General features: G+C 43.2%; 1 long non-coding RNA gene across 5 annotated transcripts in view; it reads left to right on the plus strand.

Annotated features, from left to right (window-relative positions):
* Window positions 1–23,021, plus strand: part of LOC103346531 (uncharacterized) — a 328,438-nt gene that overhangs the window by 246,882 nt on the left and 58,535 nt on the right. The window contains exons 2-5 of one of the 5 annotated variants that reach the window (XR_011384402.1): window positions 5,832–6,113; window positions 9,323–9,454; window positions 12,118–12,336; window positions 12,953–13,047. The exons of 3 other annotated variants lie outside the window; for them this stretch is intronic. This is a non-coding gene — a long non-coding RNA (uncharacterized lncRNA). Of the gene's footprint in view, window positions 1–5,826; window positions 6,114–9,322; window positions 9,455–12,117; window positions 12,337–12,952; window positions 13,048–23,021 lie in introns of all 5 variants that reach the window. One more of the 5 variants, XR_011384401.1, reaches the window with a different exon arrangement.

Raw genomic sequence — 23,021 nt, forward strand, 5'->3', positions numbered from 1 at the left:
CTGGTTTCATCGTGGATGAACCCTGGCTGTTGTGGCCATTTGTGGAGTGAAGTGAGCAGACGGAAGATCTCTTTCCTTCTCTCTCTCCTTCTCTCTGTATGTAACTGTGCCTTCCAAGAAAATGAAGTAAATCTTTAAAAAATGTGAAAATGTATAGTACTGTATTCAGTTAGAGTGGTGAGAGTGGATGTCCTTGTGTTGTTACAGATTTTGACAAAATGCGTTCATCTTCTCCTCATTCACTATAATATTGGCTGATTCTTTGTCAAGTATCACATTTATGTTTTTGAGGCATGTTCCTTCTATGCCTAATTTGTGGAGGTTTTTTTTTATGCCATGAAAGGGTAATGAATCATATCAAATGCTTTCTCTGCATCTAATGAGAGTATGGTTTTTATTCTTTTATTATGTTGATTAATTTATGATATTTATTGTTTTACAAATATGGAACCACCATGGCATTTCTGGGATCAATTCCGAGTGATAGTTATGTATGAGTTTTTTGATGTTTTCAATTGTTTATTTAGTACTCTGTTGAGAATCTTTTTATCTATGTTCTTCAAGAATATACGCCTGTAGTATTCTTTCCATTTTGTGTCTTGGTTTGTTTTTGGCATCAAAGGGATGTTGGCCTCCTAAAAAGTGTTTGACAGTGTTCCATCCTGTTCAGTGTTTCCAAATAGTCTGAAGATTGTTGGAGTTTATCTTTAAATGTTTTGTAGAATTGGATAGTAAAGCCATCAAGTCATGGGTTTTTTATTGATGGAAGAATTTTGCTTACTGCTACAATGCCATTACTTTTTGTGAGTCTGTTAGATTGTCTTTATCTTCTGGATTAAATTTGGTAAGTTACTTGTATTGAAAAACTTCTCCATTTTTCTGCTTTTTCCAGTTTATTAGCATATAGTATTGAATGGCAGTTTCTTTTGAAGCCTTGTATTTCAGTAGTGTTGATTATACTGTCTGCTTTTTCATCTAATCTTATTTATTTGAGGTTTTGAGGTTTTTTTCTCTTTTTTTCTTTGTCATTCTTGTTAGAGACTGATTTAGTTTTTAAAAATTTTATGTGAGGTAAACAAATTTCATGTACTTGCCATATACATATTCAGGAACGTATTGATTCTTCACACCCAACGCTTCCTCTAGCCCATGCTTCCATACTTCTTCCTCTTCCCTCTCCTGTTTCCACTGTTAATTCTAATAGAAAAATATTTTCAGGTAACTTTATACTCATAATAGTCACTATTCACTAAGTAAAAAGTTCAACAAATAGTATGAAGAAAATAAATTGTTCCTCAAAGTGAGACAAGGCTTGTAAAAAAAAGCATCATATCTCAAAATACTCATTTTATTCCTACACATTATTACCTGTTAAATACTCTCTTAGTCACCGCAGATCAGGGACAACATGTGGGATTTGTCTTTTGGGGACTAGCTTATTTCAGTAAGTATAATGTTTTCTAGTTAAATCCATTTTGTTGCAAAAGACTTCATTGCATTTTTTCCTGCTGAATAGCATTCCATAGTGTATATATACCACAGTTACTTTTTTTCAAGATTTATTTTTCTGAGAGGCAGAGTTGAGAGAGGGAGAGATAGAGAACGAGAGGTCTTCCATCTGAGAATGAGATGTCTTCCTTCTGGTTCACTCTCTAAATGGATGCTATGGGTAGAACTGGGCTGATGTGAAGCCAGGAGTCAGCAGCTTCTTCTGGGTTTTCCACACAGGTGCAAGGGCCCAAGGATTTGGGCCATCTTCTACTGTTTTCCTAGGCCTTCATCAGGGAGCATCCAGGCTTCGAACAGGCACAACTATGGGATGCTGGTGCATCAAGTAGGAGGCTTAACCCACTTTGTGCTGGCCTCCATAATTTCTTTATCTAATCGTCATTTGATAGACATCTGGGTTGATTCCATATCTTAGCTGTTGTGAATTGAGCAGCCATAAACATGTGGGTACAGATAACTCTTTCATCTGCTGATTTCAATTTGTTTAGGTAAATTCCCATGAGTGGCATTTCTGGTTCATATGATTCATCTATTTTCAGCCTTTTGAGGTGTCTCCATACTGTCTTCCACAATGGCTTCACCAGATTACATTCCCAATGGATTAGGGTACTGTATTATTATTATATTATTATTATGTGTTATTAATATTAATAATATTAATATTATAATTATATTAATAATTGAGAGGAAGAGTTACAGACAGTGAGAGTGAGAGACAGAGAGAAAAGTGTTCCATCCAATGGTTCACCCTCCAAATGGCCGCAACGGCCAGAGCTGCACTGATCCAAAGCCAGGAGCCAGGTGCCTCTTCCTGGACTCCCATATGGGTGCAGAGGCCCAAGCACTTGGGCCATCCTTCATTGCTTTTCCAGGCCACAGCAGAGAGCTGGACTGGAAAAGGAGCAACTGGGATTAGACTCGGTGCCCATATGGGATGCCAGCACCGTAGGAGGAGGATTCACCACGTGCACCACAGCACAGGTCTGTCCCTAGGGTACTGTTTTGCCACATCCTTTCCGGCATTTTTTGTTTGTTGATTTTCTGTATGTGAACCATTCTGACTGTGGTGAGGTGAAACTTCATTGTGGTTTTGTTTTGCATTTCCCTAATGGCTAGTGATTATGAGCATTTTTTCATGTGTCTGTTGTCCATTTGAATTTCCTTTCTTGAAGAATTTCTGTTCAAGTCTGTTGCCCATTCTTAGCTGCATAGTTTGTTTTGTTGTTGTTGAGTTTCTTGAGCACTTTATACATGCTGGAAATTAACACTTTATCAGTTACATAGTTTGCAAATATTTTCTCTCACTTTGCTGAGTTTTTGTTTACAGTGCAAAAGCTTCTCAGCTTCATGTAATCCCATTTGTGTGTTTTTGCTTTTGTTGTCTGTGCTTCTGGGTTCCAAGAAGTCTGCACATGGCAATGTCTTGCATCATTTCCACAATGTTCTCTAAGAATTTGATGGTATTGGGTTGTACATTTGGGTCCTTGATCCTTTTTGAGTTGATTTTTGTATCAGAATAAGGTAAGTTTTTATTTTCATACTTCTGCATGGGAGATCCACCTTTTATGCATCATTTTTTGAAGAGACTGACTTTGTCACATGGTTGGATTTTTATTATTTGTAGATGTGTGGATTGAGTTTTGGAGTTTCTATTGTGTTCCATTGGTCCACATGTGTAGTTTTTGCCAGTATCAGGCTGTTTTGATTGTAACTGTCCTGAAGTATGTCTTGAATTCTGGTATTGTGATGCTTCTGGCTTTGAAGTTTCCATCAGCTATTCTGGGTCTCTTGTGTTTCCATTTGAATTTTAGCATCTTTTTCCCCTAGATCTGTAAAGAATGTAATTGGCATTTTAATTGGGATCACGTTAATCTGTAAATTGCTTTTGGTACTATGGACATTTTGATAATATTGATTATTTTAGTCCTTGAACATTAAAGATTTTTCCATTTTCTGTGGCTTTTGTTCCTTTCACTAATGTTTGCTAATTTTCATATTAGATATCTTTGGCATCCTTGTTTAAATTGATTCCATGGTATTTAATTTTTTATAGCAATTGTGAATGGGATTGCTCTTAGAAGTTCTTTCCCAGCCATGGCTTTTTATATATAGACTATTGATTTTTGTGTTACTTTTATATCTTGCCACTTCAGCAAACTCTTTTTATGAATTCTAGTAGTCTCTCCGTAGAGACTTTTATTTCCCCTATGTATAGAACCCTGTCATCTGCAAGTAAGGGTAATTTGACTCCCTCCTTCCCAGTTTGTATCCTTTGATTTCTTTTTCTTGCCTAATAGGTCTGGCTAAAACTTCCAGGTCTATATTGAATAGCAAGGGCACAAGTTGTCATCCTTGTCTGATTCCAGCTCTTCACGGGAATGCTTCCAACATTTCCCCATTCATAAGCTGCTGTCTATAGGTTTGTCATAAATTGCCTTGATTATGTTGAGCAATGTTCTTACTATACTCAGTATAGTTTTCATTATGAAAGGATGTTGTATTTCATCAAATGCTTTCTCTGCATCTATTGAAATAAGCCTATGGTTTATTTGAAAGTTTTATTTATTTATTTGTGAGGCAGAATTATAGACGGAGTAGGAGAGACAGACTTTTTAATTGGTTGGCATACAGTCCTTTGTATTAGCTCCTGATGGGTAAATCTTTCAATCATCTGTAGTATCTGTTGTTCCCTTTCATTTTTCATCTCTGACTTTACTGATTGGGGTCTTCTTTTTTTTAAAGATATTTGGGCCAAGAGTGTATAAATTTTTTAAGCAAGTTCTTCATTTCACTGATTTTCATATTCTTTTTTGCTTTCAATTTTGTTTATTTCTCCTCTAATTTTAATTATCTCTTTCCTCTTGATAATTTTGCAATGGATATCATTTGTTTTTCAAGGGCACTACATTGGTGGCTCACTTATTTGATGCTTTTCCAATTTCTTGATATAGGCACCAATTTCTCTAAACTTTCCATTTAATACTCTTTTTCCGTATGTCATAAGTTTTGATATGTTTTACTGTCATCTTTAATCGTTTCCATCTTTTTAAAATTTTTTCTATAACTCACAGTTCATTCAGGAGCATGTTCAGTCTCCATGTGGTTGTATATGTTCTTGATGTTCTTCGTGTGGTCATTTGCCCCTTCATTCCATGTGGTCGTGGAAGATGCATGGTATGATTTACATATTTTTTGAATTAGCTGAGACTTATGGCCTACCTTATTGTATATCCTGGAGGGTGGCTCAAGGCCTTAGTTCCTGTCAAACCATGTGGGAGACGTGGATGAAGATCCCACTTCTCAGCTTTAGTCCCATCTTGAGGGCATTTGGGGAGTGACTCAGTAGATGAGAATTGTCTCTTGCTATCTCACTCATCATGAATTATTAAAAATTTTACCTCTCTTTTTACCTAGAAACTTTTGATTTAAAGTATTCAAACTTGATGTATTTCATATATACAAATTTAAAAGCACTGAATATTCCCACTCTAACCTCCCTGCCTCCTACCCACCCACCCAAACATGCTCCCATCCCTCTTCATTTTTTTGTAGAGTTATTTATTTGAAAGTCAGAGTTACACAGAGAGAGGAGAGGTGGGGGGGCAGAGAGAGACGGAGACAGAGAGAGAGGTCTCCCATCCGATGGTTCACTCCCCAGTTGGCCACAATGGCCAGAGCTGTGCTGATCTGATGCCAGGAGCCAGGAGCTTCCTCTTTGTCTCCCACATGGGTGCAGGGGCCCAAGGACCTGGGCCATCCTCCACTGCATTCCCAGGCCATAGCAGAGAGCTGGATCGCAACCGGAGAATCTGGTTCTCAAACTGGCCCCCATATGGGATGCCGGTGCTCCAGGCCAGGGCGTTAACCTGCTGCGCCACAGCACCAGCCTCAGCTCCTATCCCTCTTCATCCCCCATCCACTATTCCCATTCTTATTTTATAGAGAAATCTATTTTCAATTATTTTATACTCATAATATAAACCCTACACTAAGTAAAGAATTCAACAAACAGTCAAAAGAATTGAAAAAAAAAAAATCCGTTCCTAAACAGGCAAGACATGGTTTGTTTAAAATTATTATATCCGCAAGACGAGTTGCTTAAAATCAATATATGTCAAAGTGTCAATATAACTTCTATAGATCACCTTTTTAGGTACTCTGTTACCACAGATCAGGGAGAATATACAGTATTTGTCTTTTTTGGAAAGGCTTATTTTACAAAGTGTAAGGTTTTACAGTTGCATCCATTTTTTTTTTTTTTTGCAAACAACAGGCCTTTTTTGTTTTTTGTTTTTTTTTTTTTTTTTTTTGTATCAGAATAGGTTACCTACCTAGAGCACACTTGAGATCAACACAGGCCCGCTATTCTAGCCTGGATACAAGACAGCTGTCACCCACGTTTTTACGCTGCCTGTACGCTTCTGGTGCTGCTGTGCTTGCTGGGAGGGAGAGGAGGGTCCTAGATGGCTGGCGCTTGCGCAGTCGGCCTGGTGGAGAGCAAGAAGATGTATCCGGCGGTGGCGGCATGTTGTCGGCTGCAGGAGTTGTCGGCTGATGGCGGCGTTTTCGGCAGAGGTACAGGCCCGGAGAGTGCAGGAGTGAAGGTGAGTTTTTCTTATGAAACAATGAGAGGCCTGGGACCTCGAGGGCGGGGTGTGTTCGTGGCTCCTCGGAGCAGTGTAGACACTCAGGTCCTCAGGCTGGGCGGTCATGGGGGCGGGCGGCGGCTCAGCTGTGGGAAGCGGAGAAGCGGGTGGCTGGGCTTGTGCTGGAGGACAAGACTGCGGGTTACAAGGTATGTTTATTTGTAACCTGTGACTTATTTATTTCGTCAGTTCTAGCAGTGTTTTTGGTGGGTGTTTTAGTTTTCATTGATTTCTATGATTGTTTTTAGGATGTCTCTATCTTCTGGAATTAATCTTAGTAGGTTACGTGTACTTGTTATCCAGGAATTTCTGCCTGTCTTCCTGGTTTTCCAGTTTGTTAGCATATGGTACTGAAAAGCTATTTCTTTGAAACCTTGTGTTTCAGTGATGTTGGTTGTGATGTCTGCTTTTTTGTCTGTAATTTTATTTACTGGAGTTTTTATCGTTTTTGTTAGTCTGGCTAGGAGATTATGTACTTTTTTAAAAAATTTTTTGACAGGCAGAGTGGACAGTGAGAGAGAGAAACAGAGGGAAAGGTCTTCCTTTGCCGTTGGTTCACCCTCCAATGGCTACTGCGGCCGCGCGCGCTGCAGCCGGCACACCGCGCTGATCCGATGGCAGGAGCCAGGTACTTCTCCTGGTCTCCCATGGGGTACAGGGCCCAAGCACTTGGGCCATCCTCCACTTCACTCCCAGGCCACAGCAGAGAGCTGGCCTGGAAGAATGGTAACCTGGACAGAATGCGGCACCCCGACTGGGACTAGAACCCGGTGTGCCAGCGCCACAAGGCAGAGGATTAGCATAGTGAGCTGCGGCACCGGCAGGATTATGTACTTTTAAAAATTTTATATTAGGTATGTAAATTTCATGTATTTCTTATATACAGATTCAGAACATACATACTGGTACTTCTTTCACGCTACCATCTCTCAAACCTACACTCCTAGCCTTCTTCTTCCTCCTTCTCTTGTTTCTACTCTTAATTCTTCTAATTATCTATTTTCAGTTAACTGCATATACATATGATATGGTAACTGTATTCAACCGGAGTATGAAGAAAAAAGCACTGTTCTTTAAAAGTGAGATAAGAACTATAGGAAACCATCTTATCGCAGAATGTCATTTTGTCTCCTACACATTACATTTAGGTACTCTATTAGTTACCGCAAATTAGGGAAAAAATACGTTATTTGTCCTTTTGGGACTGGCTTATTTCACTGAATATACTGGTTTCCAGTTACATCCATTTTGTTGCTAAAGACAGCATTTCTGTGTTCCCCAATGGTGATATTCCATAGTGTATATATGCCATAATTTCCTTATCCAGTCATCAGTTCATGGACACCAGGTTTGATTCCATATCTTAACTGTTGTGAACTGAGCTGCACTAAAGGTGGAGGTACTGATAACCCTTTCAGATCTGCTGAGTTCATTTCCTGGGGGTAAATCCCAAGGGGAGGGATTGCTGAGTCGTATGGTAGATACATTTTCAGCTTTCTGAGGTATTCCCATACTGTCTTCTGCAATGGCTTTACCAATCTACATTCCCACCAAACAGTGAGTGGATCAGGGTAACATATTCCCCAGGCCGGCACTGTGGCTCGCTAGGCTAATCCTCCACCTGTGGCGCTGGCACGCCGGGTTCTAGTCCCGGTCGGGGCGCCGGATTCTTCCCCGGTTGCCCCTCTTCCAGGCCAGCTCTCTGCTATGGCCAGGGAGTGCAGTGGAGGATGGCCCAAGTGCTTGGGCCCTGCACCCCATGGGAGACCAGGAAAAGTACCTGGCTCCTGCCATCGGATCAGCGCAGTGTGCTGGCCGCAGCACATGCGGCCGCGGCAGCCATTGGAGGGTGAACCAACGGCAAAGGAAGACCTTTCTCTCTCTCTCTCTCTCTCACTGTCCACTCTGCCTGTCAAAAAAAAATATTCCCCAAATCTTCAGCAGCAGTTATCATTTTTTGATTTCTGTATGAGAGCCATTCTGACTGTGGTCTGGTGAAACCTCATTGCCATTTTGTTTTGCATTTCCTTGATGGCTAGTGATCCTCAGCATTTTTTCATGTGTCTGTTGGCCATATGGATTTCCTTTCTTTTTTTATAGTTAATATGTTCCATTTAATGTGTTATGTTGGAGTCTTTTATGTGAAATTACAGTCACCCAGTACTAGTTGCTTTTCATGCTTGTTTGTTGAATAAAACTCATCAGGGAAAGCATCCATGCCAGAGTAGAACATAAAGAATTATAAAACAGTCACCCTGGAGAATATGGATTTCCTTTCTTGAAACATGCCTGTTCATGTCCTTTGCCCATTCTTAACTGGATTTTTTGGTTTGTTGTTGAGCTCTTTGTAGTTTGTGGATATTAATCTTTGATCAGTTTCATAGTGTGCAGACCATTTTCACCCTTTCTTTCAGTTGCCTCTTCACATTGCTGAGTGTTTCTTTTGCAGCACAGAAGCTTTTCATCTTGAGGGAATCACATTTGTCTGTTTCTGTTTCTGCTTTTATTGCTTGTGCTTCTGCTGTCTTTTCCCAGAAATCTTTGCCTATGCCAGTGTCTTTCAGTTTTCCCCAATATTCTCTAGTAATTTGATGAGATTGGGTTTAGATTTTGTTCCCTGAACTATTTTTAGTTTCTTTTTTAATAAGGTGTGTAGTATGGAACTTCTTTCATGGTTCTGCATATAGAGGTCCAGTTTTCTGAGGACCATTTTTTGAAGAAACTGTCCTTTGCAATTGGAATTAACCTTTAGCTCGTTCTTCCAAGATAAATTGACTGTAGATGTGTGCAATGATTTCTGGAGTTTCTTCTTTGTTCCATTGTTCTATATGTCAATTTTTTAACTATACCAGTTGTTTTGATTGTAACTGCCCTGTTCTGTGTCTTGCAATCTGTTATTGTGATGATTCAAGTTTTGTTTATGTTGTATAAGATTGCGTTCACTCTTCGGATGTTCTGTGTTTCCATATGAATTTTAGCATTGTCTTCTCTCCATCTGGACAAAATGTCATTTGACCTTTCTTTGGGATCCCATTGTGTCTCTAAATTGCTTATGGTAGAATTGAAATTTTCATTACGTAAATTATACCAATGAATGAACTTGGAAGATTTTTCCACTTTTTAGTATCTTCTTCCATTTCTTTAATGTTTATTAATTTTCATTGTAGACATCTTCATGGATATGAAACTGGACGCAGAGTTGACGCTGAAGTTCAGCTGCCGAGTCATCTTCCATTTCTAGAGACTGCTCGATTTCCTGCTAAACACACTTGGGGCTTCTTCCTGGAGAGGAGCAACTGGTGAGCAGACATGACCACCTCATGTTTGCATCAGCCTTGGGGCCCAAGGGAAAGAGTAGGGAAGGGACACCACTTTCCCTGCGGCTGGGCGGGTCATGTGGACAGTGAAGTTGACTTTCATCCCGTGACAGGGAGGATCAAATGGAGTAGCCCCAGAGGTTGAGGTAAAAGAAATGTGGGGGCCAACGGGGTAGAGGAGAGTTAGGTGCAATGAAGATGAGGGCACTTGGATGTTGGGGAATGAGTTCCCCCTAGTTTTGCAGTGAATCAGGTGTCAAAGAATGTGGTAAGAGGAGGAATATTGGGGCATCCAGGCAATGAGAGGGAGACCTGGGAGGAGAAGTGTGTGCTGTTGCCTCAGAGTACAAAACACCAAAAGTCTGTTTTTGAGGGATATGGAAATAAAAGTTTGGGTTTTAGAATTCATGGTTAAGGATGACAAGATTGCAAGGAATCTCTGCTGGGGGGGCTGATAAGGGTAAATGCCACAGAAGAACTTGGGACATGCAAGGCACTTGGGAGTTGGGGGCTGAAATGAGGTAATTTCTTTATGTCATCATCTTTTGATAGATAGGGGAAATGGAAGGATTATATAGAGGAAGTCAGGTGACTTTCAGCAGAATTGTAACATGAAGGAGGGTTAGGTCAACTTATAAGAACTAGTGGAGTATCAGAGTGTTAGACCCGGGAGAGGGTCTGGGGAGCAACCTTAGGAAAAGTGAGGGAAGGGAAATGGGTGGACTGGTAGAGGGAAGTTCAGAAGGGATGGGGAATGGATGCTGAGTTAATCAGGGAATTCAGATAGCATCTGCAGAACACTGCGAGATGGAGAAGATGTTATCTGAAAGAAAACTGGGTTGAGGCCGGCGCCGCGGCTCACTAGGCTAATCCTCCGCCTAGCGGCGCTGGCACACCGGGTTCTAGTCCCGGTCGGGGCGCCGGATTCTGTCCCAGTTGCCCCTCTTCCAGGCCAGCCCTCTGCTGTGGCCAGGGAGTGCAGTGGAGGATGGCCCAGGTGCTTGGGCCCTGCACCCCATGGGAGACCAGGAAAAGCACCTGGCTCCTGGCTCCTGCCATCGGATCAGCACGGTGCGCCGGCCGCAGCGCACCGGCCGCGGCAGCCATTGGAGGGTGAACCAACGGCAAAAGGAAGACCTTTCTCTCTGTCTCTCTCTCTCACTGTCCACTCTGCCTGTCAAAAATTAAAAAAACAAAAAAGAAAACTGGGTTGATAAGGGGCTTGGAAACATGGAGACCCTTTCTTAGGCTGGGAATGATTTTTGTGGCTTGTAGTCTACTTGTAGACGTCAGAATTCGGAAGAGGACTCTCTTGATAAACGTGTGCTTCTTGGCTTTTGAATGTGTCTGTTATTCGCTCACATTCGTTCTTGTTATTTATCTAATACTGAATGCTTCTTGAACATCCTTGAGAAAGTTTGTGGAAAGAGGGTGATTGTCGTGATGGGTGTTTTTCATATCCTTCTAGGCAGCTCTGCTTGAAAGCTGCTGCTTTCATGATGTTTTTGTTCTTATTATTTTGGGGTGCTAGGGATGGCTTGAGTCCTAAAGGATTTAAACAGAAAGAGTACGGTATGAGCTCTTGGAATAGCTTCCCAATTTGTTGGAATTCAAACTTCATGATACTTCCTATTCTACAACTGCTTTTTTTTGCCAACTCAGATATTTCCAGTTGCTTTTAGAGTCCCTAAACTGTGTCTCTGTGTCAGATTGTGACATTTATTAGGAAGGCACATTCTTCCTTAAGTGTTACTTAAATGATGTGTCATTCTTTACAATGCAGTGTTATTTGGTATTTTTGAGTAATATATGTTCAGAATTATATAGCTTACTCTTTTTTAATGATTTATTTTATTTATTTGAAAGACAGAATTACAGAGAGAGGTAGAGACAGAGAGAGGTCTTGCATCTGCTGGTTCACTCCAGAGATGGCTGCAACGGCTGGAGCTGGGCCAATCTGAAGCCAGGAGCCAGGAGCTTCTTCCAGATCTCCCACATGCATGCAGGGGCCCAAGGAGTTGGGCCTTCTTCTACTGCTTTCCCAGGCCATAGCAGAGAGCTGGATTGGAAGAGGAGCAGCTGGGACTAGAAGCAGTGCACATATGGAATGCCAGTGCGTTAGCCATGACTTTAACCTGCTGCGCCGGCCTCTGTAGCTTACTCTTACTTTTAGATTATTTCTATAGAAACATTTTCATACTTATATTTTCATAAAGTCCTAGAATTTTCCACATACACAATGTTACTAATGTGCAGGTTGTGTCTTTCGTTTTCTCTGTAGTGTGAGTACTTTTTTTTTTCTATAAGTTTCCATTAAACATCGATATTGTGTCCATTGGATGCGTGTATATGTTTAGGGTCAAAAAATTCTTCAATATAATTTATAAACTAATTTAAAAATAAACCACATTCCCTTTTCTCTGCTTTCCTTCTAACACTGTCTCTCCCAGAGTCCCCTTCCATCCCTCCCTCCTTTCTTGCCTCATTTCCTTCTTTTTCCTTCCTTCCAGTTTCAGATAATATATTTTAAATTTATATTACAGTAATAAGGCTAATAAGTTTCAGAAGTAAGAACAGGTGTGCCGGTGCTGTGGTATCCCACAGGGGAGTCAGTTCAAGTCCTGTCTACTCCATCTCTCATCCAGCTCCATGCCAATGTGTGTCCTGTTGCCAGTGAGGAGTGCGCCTGTGCCTGGCGCTTTGACCCAGAAGTGCACCCGCAGGCGCCGCCACTTCTGCCCTTGATGCACTGGTGGGAGTCAGAGCCATGTCTGCTCCTTCCCAGAGCCTTGAGGAGCCGCCTTCAACGCTGGTGGCTGAACCTGAGGAGACCCAGGGCCCCCCCAGGCTCAGGCTGGGATCAGGTGAGGCTACGGCCTGAGGCGGCCGTATCAGTTTCCTTGGGCTTCTGGAAACTTCCAGACGCGGTCCTCTGCTTCAACCCCTACCTGAAGACTACACTTCGGGACTCAGTTCCTGTTCCTGAGGAACAGAAACGCTCTTTGTGTGGGGAGTTTGGCGCGGTGGCCTTCCTGTGACGGGGTAGTCATGGCCTGGGGTGCAGAGCACGGGGAGGGGTGTGTGTAGGGTGTAGCTGGGATAGAAGGTGGAGGAGAGGAGAGGGTCAAAGGGGAAGCAGGAGGAGAGAGGAAGTGGGGAGAATGAAAGTGGAGAGGCGACGGAGGGAGGGGGAGAAACACATGTGGGGGAGAGGAAAGGAGGGGGAGAGTGACAGGAGTCCCAGGGCTTGTGTGTGGGAGGGGGATTGGGAGAGGAAGAACTTTCCCCAGGGCTCTGGGTCCGTTTGGGGGGTTTTCTGTGCCTGGCCAGAAGTAGCCTTGGCTAGCTGTGTCTGTCGAAGAGGCTTTGACTGACAGCCTCTCTGCTCCGGGTTGTTCGGCAGCATAAGGGATGTGTGTAGGAACACGGGGACACGGGGCGCTCGAATTAATTGGCACGTAATCCGGTGAATTTTCACAGACTGCACACACAGAGGAGAAAGCAGAAGCTTAGAGAAATGCCAAGAATCCCTCAGTGCCCTGTTCCAGCCTGCCCCAAGATTCTGACACCTCACAGTAAGTACTAGATATTTTATTCTATTTAAAGAATGGTTTGCAAAGCAGAGTTCTAGATGAGGCAGAGAGGGAGAGATCTTCAGGGTATGGGTTCACACTGCAGGTGGCTACAATGGCTGGTGGTGGGCCATGCCGAAGCTAAAGCCATGTACTTTATCTAGTACTCCAGTGTGGGTTCAGGAACCGACGTCCTCGGGCAACTTGAGTTTGTGTAACACACTACCTGTATATGTAAAGTGCTTACCCCTTTTATCACCATTTATTTGCTAAATACCGATATCACGTATAAGACTGTGAGCTTGTCCAGGGCAGGACTTTGTCTCTCTGCTTTCATTCCTGTAGTCCCTGGTACACAGTTGGAATTCAGCTTATGCAGAACTAACAATGCACTCACTGTTGGATCTTGGGACAGGAACTGTTGGTTATAGAAAGGTCTGTTTACAGCAATAAAGGTAGGAGGGACAAGAAGGGATGTTTAAGAGAATCAGCATTAATGAAGCACTTTCAGTGGTCAGGCTTCTTAATGTACCATTGTCTCATTTCTAAATAACAACACAAGGAGGGGAAGCAAGAGTTTTATTTAATTATACAACATTGTCCTGTCTAATCCTCTTCAAAGCGCTTTGAGGAAGGTACCACTGATACCCTTTTAAATATGAGTTAAAGGAAGTGGGAACCAGCCCTAGGCCATATATAGATATCAGTGAAGTTCCAGTTTAAATCCTGCTGTGCTTGCCCCTCCTGGGCTGCAGGGTGTGGGCTAATGTGAGAGGTGAGTGTGTGAGGAGTGCAGGGAGGGTCCTGGAGGTGCGGTGCAACTTGCCTGCTGGGAGTGTCTCTGCAGGGCCAAAAGCCTTGACCTTTCAGGGTTGCCTGGATTTCAGCTTGGGCTGTCTGGAGTTGAGATTCTGAGGGCAGGAGTGTGGTGGGTCTTGCCAGTTCCCGCCTTCCTTCTCTGAGCAAAAAAGTAGCTAAGATGAGGCTGAGGGCCCTGTGAGTCCCTGCCCCACAGGCAGGTGCAGTGGGGGCCTGGGCTGTGCTTGCTAGCACAGGTGCCTCTGCCACACTTGATCTTGTGGCGGTTGCAGTGATTAGTAAAGTGGGTTCTTTGCAGACCCCAGGGAAGTGGCATTTCTCAGCTTCCCAGTTCCACGTGTGGTATGATGGCATGCCCCCGAGGGATCAGTGGGAACTATGCACAGGCATCTAAAGATAGGAGAAAATAGTGATTGTTAACTAGCCTCAGGCTGGCGGCTGTGCTGGGTTAGTGAGGAGTCCCCGGCCAACCCCCACAGCACCTTCAGGCAGAAGTGCTTTGTTCATCGCTGTGTTACTTTATTGCTTTCTGTCCCTGAGTTACAGCTACCCCGAATGGCTTAGAATTTTCTCAAGCATGTAATTAGAGGAGTGGCTGTGAATCTAGGAAACAGTTTGGTCTTACTAAGGTAATCATTAAAAGTCCCTGAAAAGCATTTGTAGGTCAATTTTTCACTATTTTTTGCTCACTGTTTCCTCCGGTTTGTTACTCCTCTTTGTGAATCGCCTCCCCGTACCTCCCCATGACATGGTCATCTTGGAATTCACTTTGGAAATGAAGAGCAGGTCTACCTCTCTGGGTTCCACTTTGGTGAATGTCACAGGCAATCCCTTCTTTACCAGTTGGGCGGTTCCATGCATGGTATTTCGTGAGCACATGAACATTTTGTCTTGCTGAAGGAGGCTTGTTGGCGTTTATCCAGTGAATACTGTGTATCAGTGGTTGTGAACCCTTCTTCCTCTGAGACCTTGGAACTAATTGGGGTGGTTCTGTGTGCCTGGTTAATGACGTTTCCCTCTTTCGTAACAAGGAGTGATACAGTTAGAAGCATACAGGCTTGGCTCTGTTCACACCAAGCATTTTTAAACAAACTAGCCTTTCTAAAAAGTCCAGCATGCAGACCCTCCCAGTGAGGGTTGTGTACGTGAGATGAGGTTCTCTTGGCTCTGGTGTTTTGAGATGTTTGGACCTCGTGTCATCTGAGGACATTGGCATCCAACCATCTGGCATGCAACCATCTCAACAACTAATGAAATTGATCATTTTAGCAAACTGTTCTTATTTATTCATTTGTTATCTTTAGAACTCAAAAGTTTGGAGCTTTGCTTTAGTTTCAAATGATGCTTACCTTATTTCTAAGTCTGACAAAATGCATACAGACTCTCTCATTGAAATCAGATGCAGTTTAAGGGTCTGTTTTATAAGCTGTTTGATAGAACAGGTCTGTTTGTGTCTTCAATGAATGAAGAAAGGTGAAAATATTAAAAGTTATGACTGTCCTTTTTTTAAAAGTTTTCTTATTTCTTTGAACGGCAGAGTTAACAGAGAGAGGAGGAGAGACACACAGAGATCATCCAACTGCTGGTTCACTCCCCAAATGACCCCAATCGCCGGGATTGGGCCATGATAAAGCCAGGAGCTTCCTCTGGGTCTCCCATGTGGATGCTGGGGCCCAAGCACTGGGGCCATCCTCTGCTGCTTTCCCAGGTGCATTAGCAGAGATCTGAATTTGAAAGTGAATTAGCCAGTGGGTCTCAAACCAGCACCCAAATGGGATGCTGCAGGCAGAGGCTTAACCTGTTGGGACACAATACCAGCCCCATGACAGTTTTTTATGTATGTCCATCAAAATCTATTTGAAACATGACAGCATGTTAACTGTCAGTTTTCAAAAAACCACATGCACAGAGGAACAAATGCACACACAGCACTGTAGCCAGGCAGCCACAGAGTGACACAGTCTCAAAGTCCCATGTGCACGCATGCAAGGCTGGCTGTGCTCGTTAGGTTTTGCAGCTTCCTGCGGAGGAGCAGTAATCCCCATAACTTAAGCCCAACCTCTTATTTCTTTGGGCTGGGGCAAGGGGAGTCATGAGAACTAGATCAGAATGAATGCTAACTCACATTACTCATTAGCAGTTCTCTTTGGTGTATACCTTAGTTCCTTTATACCATTTTAAGGTGAACATTCACTAGCAGCACATGTGCAAAGTTGTGCAGCCAGCACTGGCATCTGATTCCAGAACTTTCTTCTCACTCCTCAACCCCCAAGATACATCGTCGGCTGTCACAGACAACTTGACAAAAGTAAGCTGAATCCAGGAACAAGAGCTTCTTTGGATATGACTACACTAAGTATCATGAGAGATTTGCCAGGAGTGATGGATTCACTGGTTTACAATATGCCTCATTGGAACCCAGGGAATGTTTTTTACTCTGAGATTAGAGGGCTGTCAGATCCAATTTAAGAGAGGTAATAGAATTACCTCTTAAAAACCTAGAATTATCCCAGCATGTAGGAGTAATACCTCCAAAAGGCTGTTTGTTATATGGAACTCCAGGCACAGGAAGAATGCTTTTGGTGAGAACTGTTGCTAGTCAGCTGGATTGTAACTTCTTAAAGGTCGTATCAAGTTCTATTGTAGACAAATAGATTGGTGAAAGTGCCTGTTTGATGAGAGAAATGTTTTATTATGCCAGAGACCGACCATCAAACATGCATCATTTTTATGGATGAAATAGATGTGATTGGTGGTCGTCGGTTTCCTGAGGGTACATCAGCTGACAGATTAAGAGAACTTTAATAGAGTTGCTAAATCAAATGGATGGGTTTGATACTCTGCATAGAGTTAAAATGACCATGGCTACAAACAGACCAGATACACTGGATCCTGTTTTGCTATGTCTGGGAAGATTGGACAGAAAAATACATATTGATTTACCACATGAACAAGCGAGGTTAGATATATTGAAAATCCACACAGCTCCCATTACAAAACATTATGAAATAGATTATGAAGCAAGCATGAACCTTTTAGATGGCTTTATTGGAGCAAACCTAAAGTGTTTGTACTGAAGCTGGTATGTTTGCAATTCGTGCTGATCATAATTTTGTAGTACAGAAAGACTTCATGAAAGCCATCAGAAAAGTGGGTTATTCTGGTTGGCACCATGGTTCATTAGGCTAATCCTCCGCCTGTGGCACTGGCACCCCGGGTTCTAGTCCCGTTTGGGGCGCTGGATTCTGTCCCGGTTGCTCCTTTTCCAGTCCAGCTCTCTGCTGTGGCCCGGGAGTGCATTGGAAGATGGCCCGAGTCCTTGGGCCCTGTGCCCACATGGGAGACCAGGAGAGGCACCTGGCTCCTGCCTTTGGATCAACGTGGTGTTCGAGGCCGCAGTGGCCATTGTGGGGTGAACCTAAGGAAAAAGGAAGACCTTTTTCTCTGTCTCTCTCTCTCTCACTGTCCACTCTGCCTGTCAAAAAAAAGGTGGGTTATTCTAAGAAGCTAGAGTCTAAATTGGACTACAAACCCGTATAATTTACTGTCAGTTTTTTGATTGCTGCATGGCAGACATTGGCTTAATGTAAAAATAAAGCTAAGCAAACAATGTGTGTACTGGCAATGATCTCATTAAAAATAAGAGTAAAATATGTATGAGTAACATAAATTAGTATATAAGTCAGTGACTCCACTTTTAAGATGGGTACAGAAGAAATCGGTATGTTGTTCATGTATTTATTGCAGCAGAAATTAGAAAAGAAGAATGTGTTGAAGCTTTTCATATTTGCTATGTGAACATTTTGTAAAACATTGAAAATGGTCTGGGAGTAGTACAAGAGAGTATTTCTTATGATTTATATCATTTGAGTATTGATTTAGATAGGCTATGGGAGGAAGTGAAACATCAGACCTTTGATATTTAAGATCCTCCATAATATGTTGCATTAATAGTCTTTTTTTTGACAGGCAGAGTTAGACAGTGAGAGAAAGAGACAGAGAGAAAGGTCTTCCTTTACATTGGTTCACCCCGCAAATGGCTGCTATGGCTGGCGCACTGCGCTGATGCGAAACCAGCAGCCAGGTACTTCCTCCTGGTTTCCCATGTGGGTGCAGGGCCCAAGCACTTGGGCCATCCTCCACTGCCTTTCCAGGCCACAGCAGAGAGCTGTTCTGGAAGAGGAGCAAGTGGGACAGCATCCGCTGCCCCAACTAGGACTAGATTGCCGGTGCCACAGGTGGAGGATTATCCAAGTGAGCTGCGGCGCCGTCCAACATTAATAGTTTTTCAAAACTGTTACTTAGGAACCCAAGAATCTGCACAATAAATTTGATTTCACCACCAAAATGTATCTTCAACCTGCCTATATCTGCCACCACTCTAAGCCAAGGCAAAGCTGAACTCTGTTCTTGCATGGCTCATAGAGCAGGTGCCTACATAAATTCTGTACCCTGGATGCCCCAAATGCCTGGTTATAACCCCAACCGTAGCCCAGCCCACCATAATTCTCTTGACTGAATTCAGTGACCTCTGAGCTGATTTCTTCTATCAGTAATCTTTTCCTCTGTAATATGTTTTCCACTCAGCATCCAAAGAAATCTTTCTGTACAAATGTATTTTTAAAATTGTTTGAAAGGGTGGGAGCTGGTTGGGAATGGATAGGAGGGAGAGAGGAGAGAGGATGGAGGACAGAGGACAGAGGGGAGGGGAGAGGGAAGCAGGGAGAGGAAAAAGGCGAGGGAGGAGGGAAGAGGGGATAGTAGAGAGGGAGATTCTCCATCCACTGGTTTATTCTACAAATATAACCCTGTGACTTGACTCCTTGTGTGTGGCTGCCTACTTTGTGCTATCCTTGATGGATTCTTTGTACTTCTCTCCCTTCTCTCTTACTTGTGCATTACCTATCATTTCAGACCACATCTGAAATGCTTTGCTCCTTTTGGGTGCCCCATTTCTCTTGAGGTGATCTTACTCTTGTGGCTTCAACCAATGTTTTTATGAGACTGCCTTCCAAAGTAGTGTCTCCATCATCAGCCTTCACCATGAGATCCAAATCTCCATTGCCACCTGCCTGTTAGAGACACACACTTGAGTGTCTTGTGGGTACCACAAACTTCCTCTTCCCTTTTTTTTATTTTTTATTTTTTAATTTTTTAAAATTTTATTTATTTATTTATTTTTTATTTTATTTTATTTTTATTGACAGGCAGAGTGGACAGTGAGAGAGAGAGACAGAGAGAAAGGTCTTCCTTTGCCATTGGTTCGCCCTCCAATGGCTGCCGCGGCCGGCGCGCTGCGGCCGGCGCACCGCGCCGATCCGATGGCAGGAGCCAGGAGCCAGGTGCTTTTCCTGGTCTCCCATGTGGTGCAGGGCCCAAGCACCTGGGCCATCCTCCACTGCACTCCCTGGCCACAGCAGAGAGCTGGCCTGGAAGAGGGGCAACCGGGACAGAATGCGGCGCCCCGACCGGGACTAGAACCTGGTGTGCCGGCGCCTCTAGGCGGAGGATTAGCCTAGTGAGCCGTGGCACCAGCCAATTTTTTTTATTTTTGACAGGCAGAGTGAATAGTGAGAGAGAGAGACAGAGAGAAAGGTCTTCCTTTGACTGTTGGTTCACCCTCCAATGGCCGCCGCGGCTGGCGCACTGCGGCCGGCACACCGCGCTGATCCAATTGCAGGAGCCAGGTACTTCTCCTGGTCTCCCATGGGGTGCAGGGCCCAAGCACCTGGGCCATCCTCCACTGCACTCCCTGTCCACAGCAGAGAGCTGGCTTGGAAGAGGGGCAACCGGGACAGAATCCGGCGCCCCGACCGGGACTAGAACCCGGTGTGCTGGCGCCACAAGGATTAGCCTAGTGAGCCATGGCGCCGGCCTCCTCTTCCCTTTAAACCTGCTCCACACATTGCACTGGATCTCTGCAGTGGTGGCTCCGTCTGACTTGCCTCAGACCAAAGCTGAACATCTGCTGATAACTATTACTTCTGTCTGGATTCTTTCTTCCAGGCTTTTTCTGCTTCAGGCCTGCACACCACCTGCATTTTCCTAGAAATCACAGGTGACTCTGTCTGATCTTTTCTCATCTCTTGCATACTTGCCAAAGCCCTAATCCCTTAGAGGGGATTCCAAGGCCTCATTCTCAGATCTGTTCACAACTTCCTATTCCAAGCCGCCCTCCTCCCAAACAGCCCATGCTTCTGTCATGCCAGACTTGTCATGGTTCTGCATATAGGCAGTCACTACTTGATGTTCCTCAATGTTTTCAGCTTGAGAAACTCCTAGCCATGTTTCAAGATATCCAACTCAAGGGTCTTCCTTCTCTTTGATACTTTTCTCTCATCCCCCCAGGCAGAGCTAAGTATCCAGAGCTTCTGTAACACACTACCTATATACATAACGTACTTAACCCATTTTATCACCATTTTTTTGCTAAATACCCATATCTTGTATAAGACTGTGAGCTTGTCCAGGACAAGACTTTGTCTCTCTGCTTTCATTCCTGTAGTCCCTGGTACACAGCTGGTGTTCAGATATGCAGAACTAACAACACACTCACTGGTGGGCCTTGGGACAGGAAGTGATGGTTAATGAAGGGTCTGGTCACAAGAACAAAGGTAAGATGGACAAGAAAGGAGATTGTAACAGAGTGGCATTCATGAAACCCTTTCTTTTTTTCCAACTTTTATTTAATAATTATAAATTTTCGGGGGCTGGTGCTGTGGCTCACTTGGCTAATCCTCCGCCTGCGGCGCCAGCATCTCATATGGGCACCGGGTTCTAGTCCTGGCTGCTCCTCTTCCAGTCTGGCTCTCTGCTGGGCCCAGGAGTGCAGTGGAGGATGGCCCAGGTGCTTGGGCGCCTGCACCCACGTGGGACACCAGGAGGAAGCACCTGGCACCTGGCTTCAGACTGGTGCAGTGCACCAGCTGTAGTGGCCATTTGGGGGGCGAACCAATGGAAGGAAGACCTTTCTCTCTGTTTCTCTCTCTCACTGTCTGTAACTCTACCTCTCAAATAAGTAAATAAATAAAGTCTATAAAAAATAAATAAATATAAATTTCCAAAGTACAACTTTTGGATTATTGCAGTTCTTCCCTCTGTAACCTCCCTCCCACCCGCAACCGTCCCGTCTCCCAGTCCCTCTCCCATCCCATTCTTCATCAAGATTCATTTTCAATTATATTTATATACGGAATATCAACTCAGTATATACTAAGTAAAGATTTCAACAGACTGCACCCACACAGACACACAAAGTGTAGAGTATTGTTTGAGTAGTAGTTTTACCGTTAATTCACATAGTACAACACATTAAGGACAGAGATATCCTACATGGGAAGTAGGTGCACAGTAACTCCCGTTGTTGATTTAACAATTGACACTCTTATTTATGATGTCAGTAATCATGTGAGGCACTTGTCTTGAGCTGCCAAGGCTATGGAAGCCTCTTGAGTTCACCGGATCCGATCTTATTTAGACAAGGCCACAGTCAAAGTGGAAGTTCTCTCCTCCCTTCAGAGAAAGGTACATCCTTCTTTGATGGCCTGTTCATTCTGCTGGGATCTCATTCACAGAGATCTTTTATTTAGTTCCTCTTTTTTTTCCAGAATGTCTTGTCTTTCCATGCCTAAATCACTCTCATGGGCTTTTTAGCCAGATCCGAATGCCTTAAGTACTGATTTTGAGGCCAAAGTGCTGTTTAGGGTATTTGTCATTCTATGAGTCTGCTGTGTATTCTGCTTCCCATGTTGGAGCATTCTCCTCCTTTGTAAGTCTATCAGTTATTGTTAGCAGACACTAGTCTTATTTATGTGATCCCTTTGACATTTAATCCTATCATTATGATCAATTATGAATTGAAACTGATCACTTTGACTAGTGAGATGGCATTGGTTCATGACACCTTGATGGGATTGAATTGGAATCCCCTAGCACGTTTATAGCTCTACCATTAGGGGTAAGTCTGAGTGAGCAGGTGCCGAACTGTACATCTCCTCCTTCTCTTATTCCCACTCTCATATTTAACAGGGATCATTTTTGAGTTAATTTTAAATGCCTAAGAATAATTGTGTGTTAATTAAAGAGTTCAACCAATGATATTAAGTAGGACCAAAAAATACAAAAATAATAAAATAGTAAGTTGTTCCTTGACAGTCAGGCAAGGGCTGATCGGGTCATTGTTTTGCATAGTGTCGGTTTCACTTCAACAGGTTTCCTTTTAGCCCTTTCAATAGTCAGGCTTCTTAATGTACCATGTTTCATTTCTAAATAAGAACACAAAGAGGGAAAGCAAGAGTTTTATTTAATTACACCACATTGTACTGTCTAATCCTCTTCAAAGCTCTGTGAGGAAGGCACTGCTGATCCCCTTTCAAATACGAAACTGTATGAGGTGGGAACCTGCACTAGGCCATATATCAAGAACAATAAAGCCCCAGTTCAAAACCTGCTCTGTTTGCCCCAGAGCCATGTTCCTCCTGGGGTTGGAACCCTAGGTTCTAGCAGTTAGAGACATGGGGTATGAGAGAGGTGGTAGCTGGTGAAAACCGGTGGTCCTTTTCTTTGGGCTTACCTTTGTTGGGTGCATCACCACAAGGACTTGTCCTGTGTCACTAAGGACATTTCATACTAACTCTGTGGCCTCATGCTGTGATTTGTTAACATAGGTCCTGTGTCCTGGTTCACACTAATGGTCATCTTAAGATTTACTTTGCTGTTCTAGTGTTTTAAGGTAAAATTTGGTTTACTGATCTGATATCTGTATTCCTTAATATATACCTGTATAGCAATAAAATTCCTCATGTGAAATTAGGCCTGTCAACATGGAAAACTCTAAGGATGTCGCCACTACTGGGAACATACTGAAGGAAATTAAATCATTATGTAACAGAGGGATGCACAAGCCTATGCTTATTGCAGCAAGATGCACAATAGCCAGGCTATGCAGTATGTATATGTATGTATGGTATACATAGACCATAACTTCGTAATTCACTTTTCAGTTGATCAGCATTTTGGTTGATTGAAATATGCCTGTTGAAGCCATTTGCCCATTTCTTGAGTGGGTGGTTTGTTTTGCTGTTGTTGAGTTTCTTGAAAATATCTGGTAGTAAACCCTTTATCAGCTGCATACATTGCAGATTAAGTTCTACCATTCT

This window comes from Oryctolagus cuniculus, chromosome 19 (genome assembly GCF_964237555.1).
Source record: "Oryctolagus cuniculus chromosome 19, mOryCun1.1, whole genome shotgun sequence".
NCBI lineage: Eukaryota > Metazoa > Chordata > Mammalia > Lagomorpha > Leporidae > Oryctolagus > Oryctolagus cuniculus.